Raw genomic sequence first — 17309 nt, forward strand, 5'->3', positions numbered from 1 at the left:
GATATTATGTTTATATGCGTTTTACAAAAACGAAATGATGCTTCAGTACAACAAATAACTTGCTCAAGGCCATAGAGCTAATAAATGGCAAAGCTGGGAATTGAGCCAACATTGATTTGGCTCCAAAGTATATCTCATAACCACTAGGATGTATTGCACTGGGCTAAGCCCTTTGCATGCATCATCTCGTTGACTTATTGTAACACTTTGGACATATACTATTAAGCTCTTTATTTTGTTATTAGATAGAAATATTGAAGTTCAGCGAGGTTCACGAACTTATTATGTAAGTTCACCCAGCAGAGCAAGGTTTGAGCCCATGTCTGTGACACTCTTTGTACCAAGCGACACTTCCCTTTGGAGGAGTGGATAAATTGATAAGAATGTTTAGGACTTGAGTTTAAAGCAAACGAAAAAAAGGAAAATTAAGGGATCCCTGTTCGTCTTATTGGAAATTTCAAGAGGATTCATAGTGGGGATGATGACTCTGAAAGAACTGAGAGGTTAAAGTGAATCAAGTTTGGCTCGTTTTCTTGTCTGCCTTTTAGGTATTCTTTACTTCATTTGATTGGTTTTGATCACCCATTCCTGTGAGTTGTTGGATCCTGAATCCCTTTCACTTGAGTAAGAAAAAGAACCTAGAAGACAGAAAACTGATTAGAAAAGAAATGAAAGCAATTCTGTGAGTGCCTGTCCTTCATGAATCCAGCACTCCTAAGATGTATAAGATAGAGGAAGAAGCTCACCTCTCACCTGGAAGGTTGCAGTATCCTCCGAGGTGGAATCAAGTCATCTCTGATGCCTTTAATCACACTCCACCCTGCAGTCAGAGGGATTTTTTCCAAATACAAGACCAATCCTGCCACCTTGTACTTTTGAACCCTTTCAGGAGCTTCCCATTGCTCTAAAATGAAGACAAAGCAAGATTCCTATCTTCCTCTCCAGTCTGCTTTTACATCTTGCTGCCCCCAACACACATTTTCAGCTACAAGTCTTCTGTCCATTTTTTTTTTCAGTGTCTGGTACTTGTTATGACTTTTCTTTTTGCTCTTTCCTCTTGCTGGAATGCTTTTCCCCTTCCCTAGCCAGGTGGCATAATGGAATCCACCCTTCCCATCAGCGCTAGCCTTATTTCCCCCAGAAGCCTTCTCTGATCTCCTTGATTAGCATAAGAATCCACCTGAGACCAACAGCACTTGCCCTTTGGAGCAGTAATTATAGTGGAATTTTTCTTGACTGGTGTTTATCTCCCTCTCTAGGCTATGGGCTCATTGAAGGCAGCAAGTTTATACTTACCATTGTCTTCCTAGCCCTCACACTGTGACTGTCAGCTACTGTAATGTGGTAGCTGTTCTCCAAGACTGACTTGCAAAAAAGCCGGTCTCCTGGATTCATGCCCTTGGCTAGTCCCCTTCCATGTTGAATATAAGCTGGCCCCATGACTCACTTTATCAATAGAACATGTAAGAAATGACACTGTGCCAGTGATGGGACTAATCCTTAAGGTGGCCCAATGGCTTTCACTTTTGCGCTTTTGGAGAATACGAAGATGTCATGTAAGGAGTCCAGAAACTCTTCTAGAGAGACCCTGGGAAGAACCCATGATCCATGTGGAGAGAAGAAGTCCTGAGGCTACATGAGGAAGGGGAGAGGTCCAGCTCTCCCAATGTCTCAGTCAAGCCTCCAGTTGACTTTTGTCTCACCTGCCATCTGGTTACAACTATATAAGATGCTCCAAGTGAGACTAGAGAAAGAACGGCCTATCTGTGCCCCAGCAGCCCACAGAACTGTGAGATACAATATGATGTATAAGATACAATATGATGGTAATTGTTTTATTTATTTATTTTTAAATCTTATTTATTTTTGGCTGTGTTGGGTCTTTGTTGCTGCGCACGGGCTTTCTCTAGTTACGGCGCGAGGGGGCTACTGTTAGTTGCAGCGCGTGGGCTTCTCATTGCGGTGGCTTCTCTTGTTGCAGAGCACAGGCTCTAGGTGTGTGAGCTTCGGTAGTTGCAGCATGCGGGCTCAGTAGTTGTGGCACACAGGCCCTAGAGCGCACGTGCTTCAGTAGTTGTGGCATGCAGTCTGAGTAGTTGTGGCACATGTGCTTAGTTGCTCTGCAGCATGTGGGATCTTCCCCGACCAGGGATCGAACCCGTGTCGCCTGAATTGGCAGGTAGATTCTTAACCACTGTGCCACCAGGGAAGTCCCTGATGGTAATTGTTTTAAGCCGATAAGTGTTATTGCTAGTTACACACCGCCAGATAACTGAGGGTGACACATAATAAAAATTGTAAAATGTATAGATTCATCTAGTTTTCTCATGATTGGATTCTTCTTACTCAGAATGTAGAAAAAGGTGTCAGGGTCAGACCTGTAAGGATTTTCTTCTCTTATGGACCCTCTGTGCTCATCAATTGCAAAATTCTGTTTATGTGGTAGATATGAAAGCACATGTCTCTTAAATTAACTCTTGCCTCACTAGCCTGTACATACTAAAAGAGTCACTTTAACATGTAATAGCAAATTTTATTGTTTTAATGCCGAAATTGTTGATGGCAGGGCCTCACCCCCTTCAAAAAACAACTCCTCTTTCCAATATTTCCAGAGGATTTTCTACGTGTGCCCAGAAGCCAGTCCTCTGGACTACTCTCCAATCATGCTTCTTTGCATATCTAGCATTTACCAAGGGTGCCATGTGCTCTGCTGGTGCTTCACTTTCTGGTCTTTGGAGCAAATGCTCTTCTATCCATGATTCCTTCTCCCAATGTTCCCAGTTATGCAAAACACAAGAGATACCAACCAAGTATTGTGTGGCTTTCAGTCCTCACTGCACTGGATACATGATGCGTTCTGTGCAGAAATGTGGAAGTTGTCCCTCGTTCCATAATACAAACTAGAGGTGGATAGCAGTCACTGGTTCATGGGAACTGAATTCCCTGGATTAAGGTCTAGTCCCTCCTTAGGAATGATCTTTTGCAGCTCATGACTTTACTTGCTGAGCCCTTGGTTTCTCCTTCTGGACCACCCTTCCTTTTCCATAAGAAGTAATCCCTGTTTGTAGCTGAATCGTGTTTACAGCTCATTTACTGACCATAGTAATATGGGTATTCTAGGCTTCTGTTCATTTTGCACTGTTTCTGTCACTTTGGGCATAATAGGATATCATTCCTTTAAAAACTTTATGGGCTTTCTGTGTATTAAATTGTAATTTGTTCTATTAGAAAAAATATACTCTACTTTGCTTCCCCTCTGAGGTTGCTGTGGTAAGATGCCCTTAATAGTCTTAGAACCTTTATTATTTAACAGGTATTGCCACTATTATTATTCATCATTTAATATAGAGCATATTATCCCTCTACCCTGGGTTTCATCTTTTGCCCTGCAGCCATTTCTTACTTTGAGAATGTTTTCTTGGGAAAGCCTAGGGCTGAAAAAGTTGTTTTCATTTTTTTTCCATCAAACCTGTTAGCTTCCTTAATTTTTCTGGAAATTTTTCCCAATATCTAAACCTTTCTATCTTTAGTTTATCTGCCTCTTGTCATTTAGGGCCATCCTGAGTCCAGATATTATACTGTTGTCTCCATTTCCCCATTTCTCTAGAATCTCTAATACCCCTGTGAAAATATCCTCCTCCAAGACCCACAGTGTTTTTCTCCTTGTCTATCAACTTAGTCAACTAGATGGGTAAACAAGTCACCAGATTCCAGATTCCTTATACTTCCATTGTAAGTCTCTGTTTGGGCTCAGCTAGGGTCTCCAATCACATACGAAAACTCTAAGCCTAGGTAGAGGAACTTTCAATCAAGTAGAAGATGTCCAAATGGTCACCTTAGTTTTGTTTTTATTGTACTGGGATGTAGGTGGATACTTATTAGCCTCATAGAACCTTAATTTATTCATCTCTGTAATCACATAATTAACGCACAGGATTTTTCTTGAATTCAGTTAGATGTTATGTGCAGATTTCCTGTCACATAGTAAATGTTGAGATAAAGGGTCTTTATGATAGACATTTTATTTGTTATGTGCATGCATGTGTGTTTGTTTGAAAGTCAACCAGATCCATTTTAATGGCATTGTTAACATGGATAAGTTATTTTACCCATCTCAACCTCGTTTATTTTTAAAGCAAAAACTTTAGCAAAATGAAATCACACTGTACATACATTGTTTCATCTTTTTATTTCATAATATTTCATGTACATTTTCAAATTTCCTACAGAATTATGTTTAATGACTACATGGAACACCAGAATTATTTAACTAGTCTCCTGTTGTTGGCTGTGAGATCGTTTCCAATTTATTGCTATCTTATAATTATGCTGGGATGAAATACCCATAAATTATTTCCTTGAGATATATTCTTAGAAAGGGAATTACTGGTTCAATGGATCTGCTTATTTAAAACACGTTAACATATATTTCCTAGTTACCTTCCAGAGAGACAACCAATTTTATTCCTCCACAACACTGCATTTATCGAGTTTTTTTTTTAGCTCTGTCAGTTTTGAGAGGCCAAAAGCAGTATTTCCTCATTTTAATAGCTACAGTTTTTAAAACTCATAGTTATTACTTATGGTGATGTTTTTGTGCCTTAAGCCAACAGTTGAACAACAATAATTACCTCGAATGTACCCTTTGACAACATTTTCACATTTATTATTTTGCATAATATACCCAGCAGCCTTCGAAGATAAATAGTGGAACCAATAATCATTAAATTCTGTCAAAGCATAATAATTAGTGTCTATAAGTAGTCATACATAGACCTCCAAATTTCAAACTTAGGGTGAATTTCTTCAGTGAGACCTGCCATTCTCAGGGTTGATTAGAAAAACAATTTGTTTCTTAGAACTAATCCTTTTTGGATAAAGATGAGAAGGTATTATTTCATCTTGGCCTTGTGAATAGATGAGCTAACTGCTGACTAGGCAGTTTATCTCTTCTCAGGCTTTCCTGGCATGCCTATGAAGGCAACCCCTATTCCAATGATAGTAACATGATTTTCTTTATTTATGTGCTATTCTAGTAAATTCTGTTACTTTCATTTTTTCATCTTTAAGTCTTGATTTAACTAGACTTTACTGTCAAGTGAAACATTAAAGATATATATTTAGGTAGATACATTCCATATGGTTTACATATGTGTGTATATACTTCCTCAAATCAATAGCTAGTTGTTCTAGCATTATTCATTAAATACTCCTAAATAATTTTTTAAATTGTTATTGGGTTATGACATCTGGGTTAATGACATCTTTATCACATGCTAAATTACTTTAAAAGTGTCTTGTGATTTAAAAATGTTCGTTTATCTGTTAGTTTATCCCTGTGACAGTGTTCTGTTGTAATTACACTAATATTCTGAGATCCTTTATATCTGGTAGGGCTAATTCCACCAATTTCTTTTCTCATTGTCATAGTTAGTCTCTGTACAAATATTAGAATTATTTATTTTAAGTGACAAAAAAAGACAGTTTGACGAAGGTTTTCACAACTAAACTTCGGGGCCGTAGGGGAAGAGAGGAGATACTATTTTCTTTGGCCACATTCCCCCTGGCTGTTGAAGCAGATGAATAGATTTTTAGCAACTTGCTTTATCTAACTGTTTACAGCTTTATTCACTAGTAGCTATTTTACTCATCACAGGGAATTTTCATGTAATGAAGTAGGCTAATTCAGTTTACTGAAACTGTACGAGGGAGTAAAAAGACAAATTTTTATTCAGTAGTTTAAGATTTTTGCTTAGATAAAAAGCCACACAGCTGCTTATGGTCTGCTGGCTCTTGAATTCGCAAAGAAGCTAGAAAGGCAAAGAAACTACTTACGTAGAAAAACCAGGGATTCAGAGCGTGTAATACCTTCCACTTCATCTCATCATTACAAGTTGAATTAACTTGAATTAGCTGAATTAACTGGCCAGTTAATGAAGCCCAGTTTAAAAGAAAATTAGAGACGCTAAATGCAAGTGGAAATACAGAACGTAGTAAATGCATAGCTGCTTTTCCAAACACAGAATGTTTCTAATTTACGTATAGTTTAAGCTCTGAAAGTTCAGTCTAAATCTGCGTTTGAACCTTGAACGTATCTATCCACTGCACAGCAGTGCATTAAAATTGAGGTTTCAAAAAATAATAAATAATAAATAAACTGCCCCATCTGAAAAAAATAAAATAAAAATGAGGTTTCTAGAAAACTAAAAGATAGAATGGAGGCAAAATTCCAAGGCCAAATTTCCATGTGTAGATTTTTCAAAGGAAATTAGGGAAAACCAGTTTCAGACCTCTTGGAATGTTCCAACCAGGGAAAGTGTATAGGAAAAGGCATAAGAATGTGAAGAAAAAGGGAGTTTGGAAATGAGTTTCTGTGAAGGGAGCTGTTGTAGGGCTTTGAGTTCCCACTTCGTCTTTGAGAGGAGAGTCAGGATCTGTTCTGTCCCACTCTAAACCTAGTAAAGTGAGTTTCAAAAGGATCCTCCGGATCATACTGAAATGAGTTTCTTGCATTTGGGGGCTGATGCCTGACTTACACCTAGGAAAGCTGAAGTCAACTCTGGGGCGGGGTTTGACGCCAAGCCAGGAACTCTGGAAGGTAAAACAGGCTGTTTATCTGGAGGTGGAACCAAAAGAATGCCCTGAATTGAGGTGGGTGTTCAACCCCAGAGTTTATGGGGCACAGGTATGTAAGAATGTTCATAATGGGCCACAGCCCAAAAGAGGTTGTCTTGGACATCGTTCAATAGAACTGTCTGGGAAAGTGAGACCTGGGCAGAAAGAGACGTGAGATGAGACAAGAGGTGTAGGGAAAAGAAAGCAAAACACAAGGTAGCCGAATGCAGGTACATCTGTTTAGGCTAAGGCCACTGCAGGAGGTAGGAAGTCAACAGTCAAGCTCAAGGAGCCAGTGGAAACCTGTGTATCAGAGAAAACATAAGCCAGGCCCAGCCATGGTCTCCAGATTTAACCACCTGCCTCACAAAAGAACACAAGCCACCAGCCAAATAAGAACTAACCTACATCCTTACCTGTTTTCATCCCCTCTGCCCAGTCCTCCCAGTACTCAGGTTGCATGTGATTGAATTAAATCAACAGTTAGAAGCAAAGAAAGACTTCAGAGGACACAGGAGAAAGTAATACACTTTTCTTCCCTCACTATAGTTCTTGAGCCCAAAGCTGGCCCAGGTTGTGGAAGGAAAGAAGAAAAAAACTTATCCTAACTCATATGTGACTTTTGATTAATAGTTAGGACTGAAAATGCTAACAATGTGTTACTTAAAGTGATCCTAGGACTGCTATTATCGAAGAGCGAGCCAGAAGAGTCACGGACTTCGTCATACTTTTGCCCAGGGAAAGGGAAGCTTTATGTCCTCTAAATAAAACGTAAGATGGCAATGGCAAATGTTTTGCTAAGAATGCATTCTAGGCAGTCCAGCAAACAAGTAGCAAATAAAAACAAGTATGGAATCATAACTTAATATTAATTTTAGCCCAAAATAGTTATTTCAACCCATAACGTAGCTGAAATTTTCTGGAGTCCTGGGAAGATATTTTCCTTCTCCAAGCTCATTTCAGCCTAATCTAAAACCTGGAGTCCTTGGGCAGAGGACCTGAATAGACATACAGATAAGCACCAGACGCCAAAAAAGGTGCTCAACATTACTAATCACCAGGGAGATGTAAATCAAAACCATATTGACATACCGTATCACACCTGCCAGCATAACTGTTATCAAAAAGACAAGAAATAACAAGTGTTGGCAAGGATTTGGAGCAAAAAGAACCCTTGTGCACTGTTGGTGGGATTGAAAATTGGTATAGCCACTATGAGAAACAGCATGGAGGTTCCTCAAAAATTAAAAATAAAGCTACCATACAATCCAGCAATTCCACTTCTGGGTATTTAGCAGAAGAAAACAAAAACACTAATTTGAAAAGATATGTGCACCCCAATGTTAATTGCACCATTATTTACAATAGCCAAGATATGGAAGCAACCTAAGTGCTCATCAATAGATGAATGGATAAAGAAGACATAGTATGTATATACCACTGTGTGTGTGTGTATATATATACACACGTATATATACATACATATACATCCAAGTAATAAACAGTGGTGTATAATTCATCTGTAAAAAAGAATGAAATATTGACATTTGCGACATCATCGATGGATCTAGAGAGTATTATGCAAGTGAAATAAGTCAGACAGAGAAAGACAAATACATTATGATTTCATTTATATGTGGAATTTAAAAAACAAAAGAACAAACATATTAAAACAGAAACAGCCTCATAGGTGCGGAGAACAAACTAGTGGTTGCCAGAGGGGGTGGGTGTGGGAGGAGAGACAAAATAGGTGTAGAGGATTCAGAAGTACAGACTTCCAGTTATAAAATAAATAAGTCACGGGGATGTGATGTACAGCTTAGGGAATATAGTCAATAATATTATAACCTTGTATGGTGACTGTTGATAACTAGGCTCATAGTGGTGATCATTTTATAATGTACAAAGATAATCACTATATATACACCTAAAACTAATATGATACTGCAAGTCAATTGTACTTCAATAAAAAGAAAAAATCTTGAGTCTTGAGTTTTCCCACCATTCAACTGAGCATCTTGTGTATAGATTCAAAGTCATTAGACTGAGATCTGAGCCCTGTATTCTTCATTTCTGTCCACTTGGAGAGTAGACTCTTGACATACACTATTAATAGTGACGTACAGTATTAATCTGACCCTGTGTGTATGGGAACTGAGAACAGATAATTATGACTGTCTTCAATGGCATCAGCCTTATCCCCATCCTCTCTGCTTCACCTCATCTCTATCAGAAGGATTTATATACAGTAGATTTGTATTCCTTCGAACTCACAAAGTTTGTACTTTTTCATTCTCTCATCTGTTCACCATGATTAATCATTCACTTAATATGTATAGGATATTTTCAACATGCCAGTTAGTAAAAGTTAAAAGAAACAGAAAAAAATGGGAAATGTTAAGTCTTGGGATCGTGACCAAATATGATAAAGTGTTTGCCACCCATCCTTATTATTTAAATAGAAAAATAGATGAGAAAGATTAATAATACAATTTCTTTGGAAAGGGTTATTGAAAGTCTGTGCATATCTTCTCTATAAGAGGCCAGGGTTTACTGCCTGAAAATCTCTGAAAAGTGAGTTGATAGGTGGTGAGCTAGAGAGTGTACTGACATGTGGAATGTTGCAAAAAAAAAAAAAAATCCAGTGCATTAGACTAAATATTTGTGTCCTCCCCAAATTTACATGTTGAAATCCTAACCCCTAATGTGGTGGTATTAGGAGGTGGAGCCTTTGGGGAGGTAATTACGTCATGAGGGTGAAGCCCTCATAAATGGGATGAATGCCTTATAAGGTGACCTTAGAGAGTTCTCTCTTGTTCTCTTTGTTCCTATATGAGGACACCGTGAGAAAATGGCCATGTATGAACCAGAAGTAGGTTCTCACCACACACTGAATCTGCAATGCCTTGATCGTGGACCTACTAGCCTCCAGAACTGTGAAAAATAACTGTTTTTTTTAAGCCACCCATTAATGGTACTTTGTTACAGCAGACTACACTAAGGCATCCATGCAGTATCACAAAAGAGCCTACAAAGTTTCTTATGAGAGAAAAAGCCAACATCTGGGCATCCACTTTTTTTGTTTTTTTTGGCATCCACTTTTTTGAGGACATCAAATCCAGATTACAGCTGCACCCAGGCAAGAAGGCCTTTTCAACCCCTTTTCCTCTAATTCTCACTCTCAGGTGAACCTAACCCTTGAGCGGACACAATTAGAAATGTGAGAGTGAGGTAAGGTGGTTGACAGAAGATAGTAGACACAGAACGTGCTCATTTATCCCCTTCAGTCTTTGGGGTCTAGGTCTTGCCAAGGATTGTGACAAGAAGTGGAGAAGCCTTAAACTGAATAATAGAAGTAAAGTAAAGTTTCAGTATTAGATTGCACTGGGCTTTTTAATATCTGAGCATGAGCATAGGAAATATAACAACACTCTTTCAGGATTTCACAGTAACTAGTTCAGCACGTTTAGCAAATGGGTTATACACTATCCTTAAGACGTTCAGTGTCAATCAAGACAGAGAGGCTGTATATAAATCATTAAAACGCAATTCATTTATTCAACCAATATTTATTGACCATGTACTATATGCTAGTCATTGTTCCAGGCAGTACAGGGAATATAGCCATGAACACTGCGTGATTTGCTTTAACATGGTGCTTTGAAACTGAAGAAGCACTTAGCTCTATCCTGGAATTTGTGGGAAGATTTTGTTAAGGTAATGCTTTTATATATCTTGACAGAAGTAGAAGTTTGCCAAGGTGCGAACTACCAGGTAGCAGAAATAGTGTGAGAAAGAGGCAAAATTGAAACAGCATGAAAGCCATGTGTCTTGCGGAAAGCGTGGGCGTTGAGTCAAACAGACCTAAGTATGCATCTAGGTGATATCTGAGTAACAGCTGACAATAGTGTTAGCCTCTCTGCTGCGTTTCCGTAGTTCTTTTCTCAAGCATTAGAGATCATGAATAAGACATCTGTCACCTGATGTTAGGCTCATGCTTCCTCAACTTTCAGGTCACTGCTCTGACACCCCTTGATAGGTCTGAAGCCGTCAAGACTGTGGGTGGGGTTCTGATCTCTCCAAATATTCATTTTGCTAAAGTCAGGGAGAATGCATCCAGTGATATTTTGGCCTATTGGAGAACATCTTCTGTCAGGAAAGTCACTTTATTTTTTCTAATCGGTAACTGTTTACCTGTATTTTAGATGAAGGAGAGGATAACCAGGCAGAGAAGCAAACCAAGTCATGGTTAAGGAGTGAAGGATGCCCTAGACCGTTCACACACTGTTAGTCCTAAAGCAGAGCTACATAGGTACAGAGATGCATGCATGCATACATGTAACTAAGCACAAATGTCCTTATTTAACCATGGATAATATCTATCATAGTCTGGACTAATGTATTCTAGAGATTTTATCTGGCTTAATCCTTCCAACGATCTTATGAAGCTGGCGTTGTGATCCATGCAGATAATTCAGTTGCAGATCAGAGAGGTTAAGTGAACGGTCCACAGTCACATACCTAATAAAGCACACACCAGTTGTCTCTGACTCCAGAACACATGGCCTCGCCCATTAGGAAACACTGCTCCTTTGTTTATTGCAGGCATTTCCACCATATTCCCAGAATCTTATGCTCATAGGTGGGAATCTGGGAACAGCCCGCCAGGGATCAGCCAGCACTCCCTTCCCTTTGATCTCCACCTATCATCCCTGGCCTGGGGCTCACTATGCTGCTTCACTTTCTCTCCATTGGAGGTGAGGTATGTCTTTGCCCAGAAGTTTCAGAGACCAGTCCTCTTGTTTCTAGGGCTTGTGCCCTCAATGGATTCACTCACTTCACCTTCTACCTGTTTCCTTGACCTTCATTCAAATAGGTTCTTTGTTGTCCACTTGACATGCTTGATTATACGATTATTTCCATCATCATCATTATATTGGGTGGGCATGAAAAGACCTTTTGTAGTTCTGTTGTTCATGTCAATGATACGGAAGCATATGAAAATCAATCACATAAAAGGCAAAGTTATAGTTTGTTTCCTACTCGTAAAAGGAATATGGACTGTGAGGGAGTCACTCTTCCCAGTAGTCAATGACATGGACATTTTATTCAGAAGCCACTCTAGAAATCAGTGGTGTGGTGCGCTGGTTTGCTCCGGTCCTATGACCCTTGCCGAATGGGATGCTTCAAAACGCAGATGCATTTTCTGACTCTGTCAGAATATTTTCCCAGTGGCCATATGGAGGTTGTATAAGTTCAGTCAAAGGGTTTGACAGGTTATCTCTTTGGACAGGAGAGCCAGGACATGATGTTCACCTAAGTACTGTCAGTTTGGGCATCAAATGCACAGGGTTTCTGCCAAGGCTGACGTCTTGTTCTCCTGTCCTGTCCAGCAGGGAGGCTCTCCTGCCAAGCCAGCTTAAAATAGTTCCTTCATTTATGCCTGGGACTTGTTAACTCCTTGAGGAAAGTGATGATTTCTAAATCCTTCGTCACAATAGCTCCACCTATTCCCAAATTAATAATGTAGAATTAGGGCTTCCCTGGTGGCGCAGTGGTTGAGAGTCCGCCTGCCGATGCAGGGGACACGGGTTCGTGCCCCGGTCCGGGAAGATCCCACATGCCGCGGAGCGGCTGGGCCCGTGAGCCATGGCCGCTGAGCCTGCGCGTCCGGAGCCTGTGCTCCGCAACGGGAGAGGCCACAACAGTGAGAGGCCCGCGTACCGCAAAAAAAAAAAAAAAGAGTAGAATTAAAAACCCACAGACCACACATGGGCAAAGTGAAGGAAAAATTCCAACTTTCCATTGCCTCAAAATTTTCACATTTGTCAAACATACTCTAGTGGGTGATTGGCTTTATCCACAATTATTGAGTTCTAAAGGCTGTGTTTCCAGTAAATCCCAATTTGCCTGGTAGATATGTTCCAAAGTTATGCTGTACATATGAATTTCATATGAATAGCATCATATTTTAAACATCCCTGAGGGATTTAATTATCCTAAGACATTATCATCATTGTTTTTAACATCAGCATTATTTCTGCCACACCTGTTTCACGGTAAACATTTTGCATTTATTCTGAATCAGTTCTTACCGCAACATTACTAGGTAACAATTATCACCATTTTCCTTATGAGAAAACCAAGGGCCAGATAGATTTATTTTACCTTCCAAGGCCATAAAATCCAAGAAGGGATAGTGTTTTTATCAAGTTTTGCTAATTCGAACAGGAAATATTTTCCTTTTCATCATACTGATTTTCAGTACTGGAATGGAATGACATCATTTGTAAAATGAATAACCCTATGTAATACAAAATATTATTAAAAATGCAAGTGACATGCTCTTTTTAATTTTTTTGTAGCATTCATGGGTAGTGGAAATAGTGTAGGAGGAAAGAGTGGACAAAAATCTTTTTAATATGGATGCTCCATTTAGAAGCTACCCTAGAATTCATCCAGCCCAATTGTTTTGTAGTATATGTTCCAGGTTTGTTGGTTGAGGGAGGTTAGCTCATTTATCTAATTCCAGTCATTACTCAGGAGTCAACTCCAGGACCAGAACACAATCAATCTGACTCATGGTTCACAAGTGGAAGAGCCAAGATGTCTTGAATTTTGAACTCCCTACGAGGTGGTCCCCGTAGCCACTCGAATAATCGCACAGACACAGTCTTGCTGGAAATAAAAAAGGATTAATCGTGTAGATAAAGTTTATATTTTATTTTGTCAGTTAATTTTAAATGAAATTTAGAGAAGTACTAAAAGGCTAATGCACACTTATTATAGATACATTTTCTTACACCATAAAATGAAAGCCAGAAATAATGTCTATGAATGAAAATTTTATCTTTAGAAGGTTTTTAAAACTTTTATATTCAGTTTTCATAAGAATTGAAATCTTCACTCTACTGTTTAAAAAAGGATTGTCCTGTGGACCTACATCTAATGTCTAATCCCTTGATTTTCATTTCTCAAACACCTCAGGAAGTGTAGGGGACAAATACAAATAGAGACTATTTGAATTTCTGATGATTTTTGGTTTGGTGAGCCCAGGTGGCTAAGAGCACAGAACAAGTCTGGATGGGGCCCAGGGTCAGCAACTCTGCAGAGAGACTCATACTGTCATGGCCCTACAGTCCATCCAGAAAGTCCAGCAGCAGGGTCTGTGATAAAGATGTAATGTCTTGTAGCACAGAACAGGACCTTGGCTTCCACAAAATCGATGGTGCCATTTCTTTCCTAACTTCACCATTTTAAACTTTTTTTTTTTTTTTTTTTTTTTTTTTAGTTTTGCAATTATCAAATATTTCCCCTCACTTTCACCTTTAAGAAGCAAATATGCCTCGGAGGTATTCAAATATCAATGAAAATTACCTGTTAAAATTTCAGTTGATACATTATTTCTCCTTAAGGGGGGTAGGATAATTCATTAGATTTGACAATTTGGAACAATGTTGCTTAAGCACACTTCTCTTCCTCTCCATCCTCCTCGGCCCCAGCCCACCTCCCTTTCAAATCAGTGGTTCTAGAGCAAGAGCTCAACAGCGGGTGGGAGAGAGGTTGAGGAGAATGATGGTCCTTCGGAGCCATGAGAGGACACCGAGATAAATGCAATTTGTTTTGAACTTTTGTCTCCAGGACAATAGCCATCAATTTCTAGAGCTTTTATTTTGGAATTGGTGAAATTCTGAGCTTTTGGAATCTTCTAGTGAATTCAAAACATAATTCAAAAACATATGAATTCATATGACCTTACTCTCTCTTAATCACAATTTCTCACCTTGAGGGAGAGGGTGATTGGATTAACATGGACTCAAGCTATCATGCACATAAGGACACTATCTCAGAGATTCTAGAGACCCTTTCCTCTCCCTAAAGGAGATACATTCTAGTCATTCTCTTGTCCCTGATGGATTTTTCTCACATCCGTCAGATGTACATGGAGTTGGAATATTGGCTGACAACCATAAATTCAGATCCTTTTGCTTCTTTCTGGTACATTCTTTCCTCCAAGTCTTGAGAATGGTGAACTTAGGTATCTGGTGAAAATAAACCAGAACAATGAAAGGTTTGGCCACAATCTATGTGAAGTGTTAAAATGATATCATATCTCTTCATGTGATTATTTACAAAAGTTTTGCGATCAGACCAAAGGCAACTCACAGGAAGACATTACATTCATGTCCATTGAACTGCATGACCAAATATAAAATAATTCATGTAAGTCCAGGAGGTAAAAGTGAAGTTATATTTTTCTTCCTTCTTTTCTTCATCCTATGCTTGTAGTTATTTTTGATGTATTTATTGGGAACTTTAATACAGACTATGTCAAATATTCTGTATTTTCCAATGCAAAGCATTCACCATGAGTGGAAATCAAATCCCATTTCAACACTGAATCTGGAAGATTACTTTATACAATTTATTAAATGAAGCACACGGCCAGTAACAATTGAAAGGTAACAGGTAGAAGCTTCCTGACTAGATGTGGTCCTATATGCTGTCATTGTAAGTGATCTGTCAGGATTTTTATGGTCATCCTCTCCTTCCCACATGTGTTTTGAAGGCATCTTTCTAAGCCTTGAGCATTCTCTTAGGGAAAGAACTTAAATGTAATGTTGTAACTCAGGGCGATTTCTTTCAACCCTACATGATTTTACTGTATATGATTTAGTGAATTATATAAGTGTCATTCCTGAGACACTGGCATGTTATTCTACTCAAAGTATATTTATTTAGGTATGATATGTTTCTCAATTAGTGACCTCTATGGCATTTTTCAAAGATGTGGGGATTCAGGCAGGATATTTGGTCATGGTGAAACAGACAAACAAACTTTTATTACTGTCTTTATTTTCTGCCCCTTTTGTTCTTTCTTGCTTCGTGCACAAAAAGGTGCTATTTTGGTTTATAAATATTTGTAGGAGTACATTTGAAATCTCCATTACACTTCGATGTAGTGTGCATTACTTATTCAAATATTCTATAGAGTACAATAAGCAGGAATACCAGGATTAGAAAAGAACTATTATTAATAATAATTGTCCAACCCATTTATTATATTAATAATATTAATTCACTCTCTCCTAGGCCTTGTGCTTAGCTTTATTATGTATATTTTTAATCAACCCAGACAGCCTATAAGAGAGAAGCTATCATTTTCTCTAATTTACAGATAAAAAATTGAAGATTAGCAAGATTTAAAATAATGACCAAGCAACAGAATTGGGATTCAAGCACAGAGTCTGAATGCAAATTACTTGAACTTATTTACAGCACTAAACTACTTTGGACAGTGATTTGCTATACAGTGGAGTCTCCAATAAAATTATGCCCCGTACCTCCTCAGCAACGCTTTACTATTGATATTTTCAAAGTAGAAGGAATAGTGCTTATTCTCCCAGATGAACAGAGATCCCTACTTCATATATAGTAAATTTATCATCCTCTTTACCAATGCGTATTATATACCAACTGACTATACCTATGTATGCGGTGTAATCTTGAATTGCTGCTTCTGTTTGCTAGATATACGACCAAAGTCTCAATTATTTCATATGTAAAATAGGATCTAGAAAACTACATTTACATAAATGAGATAATTTATGCAAATCCCCTAATGTGCTGCCCAGTATAAAAATGTCAACATACATTCATTCCTTTTCCTCAGACATAATCACTACTGAGTTGCAAGTTCTAAAATATTCACCAGGCATTTTCTAAGAAAATGTATTTCAAAAAATTATTTGTTTTTTTCTGATTTTTAAAAGCAATGCATGTACTTTATAGAATATTTAAAAATTACAGGATGGGGCTTCCCTGGTGGCGCAGTGGTTGAGAGTCCGCCTGCCGATGCAGGGGACACAGGTTCGTGCCCCGGTCCGGGAAGATCCCACATGCCGTGGAGTGGCTGGGCCCGTGAGCCATGGCCTCTGAGCCTGCGCGTCCAGAGCCTGAGCTCTGCAGCGGGAGAGGCCACAACAGTGAGAGGCCCGTGTACCGAAAAAAAAAAAAAAAAGTACAGGATGTATTATAAAGAACAAATAAAAATAACTTGAGTACTGTGAGAAAACATGGCACACTCAATCCATGTGACTTAGGCAAGATTTAGACAAATTAAGAAGTTTCTGGGAGATCCAATATTGGGAACCCTTACTACCCTAGGACTGCAAGGAGAAGTAGAGGGAATTTTTAGTGGGGCAGTAGCTATATGGGAGTGGGTTGGGTAAAAGAAGCATTGGTCTTCATTAGATAAACACAGCCAAGCCACAAGGATGGAGAAAATTAATTCCCTGATGTCATCCTCCTATTACCTCTGAAAGTCCTTCAAGGAACCTCCACTGCCTAAACCCAAAAAGAAGCCAGAAAGCAAGCAAACCAAGGAAAGGGAACTTCAAGGTCAGCCTCCCAGGATTTAGAATATGATGCAGAAGGGCAAAGAGTAGATTTAGGGAGGCTAAGAAAAGAGAGTCGGCACCTGGAATAATTTGGTCCTTCTAACTGGTAATATAGCATTCCACCAAAGTAGACTAAATAACCTAAGTTGGTATTGCTGAGGCTTCAGCTCAGAATTTATTCATGCTACCATTGGGTAGCATGGTATAAAGCATTTGTGTAATTCATTACTCTGTGATATAGTTCTTTTTGTTTTAATGTTTCATAATCAAGCTTCTAAGAATTTCTCTGTATTC

Source organism: Delphinapterus leucas, chromosome 7, assembly GCF_059928025.1.
Source record: "Delphinapterus leucas isolate spDelLeu-1000000601 "Yukka" chromosome 7, BTC_Dleu_Yukka2, whole genome shotgun sequence".
Taxonomy (NCBI): domain Eukaryota; kingdom Metazoa; phylum Chordata; class Mammalia; order Artiodactyla; family Monodontidae; genus Delphinapterus; species Delphinapterus leucas.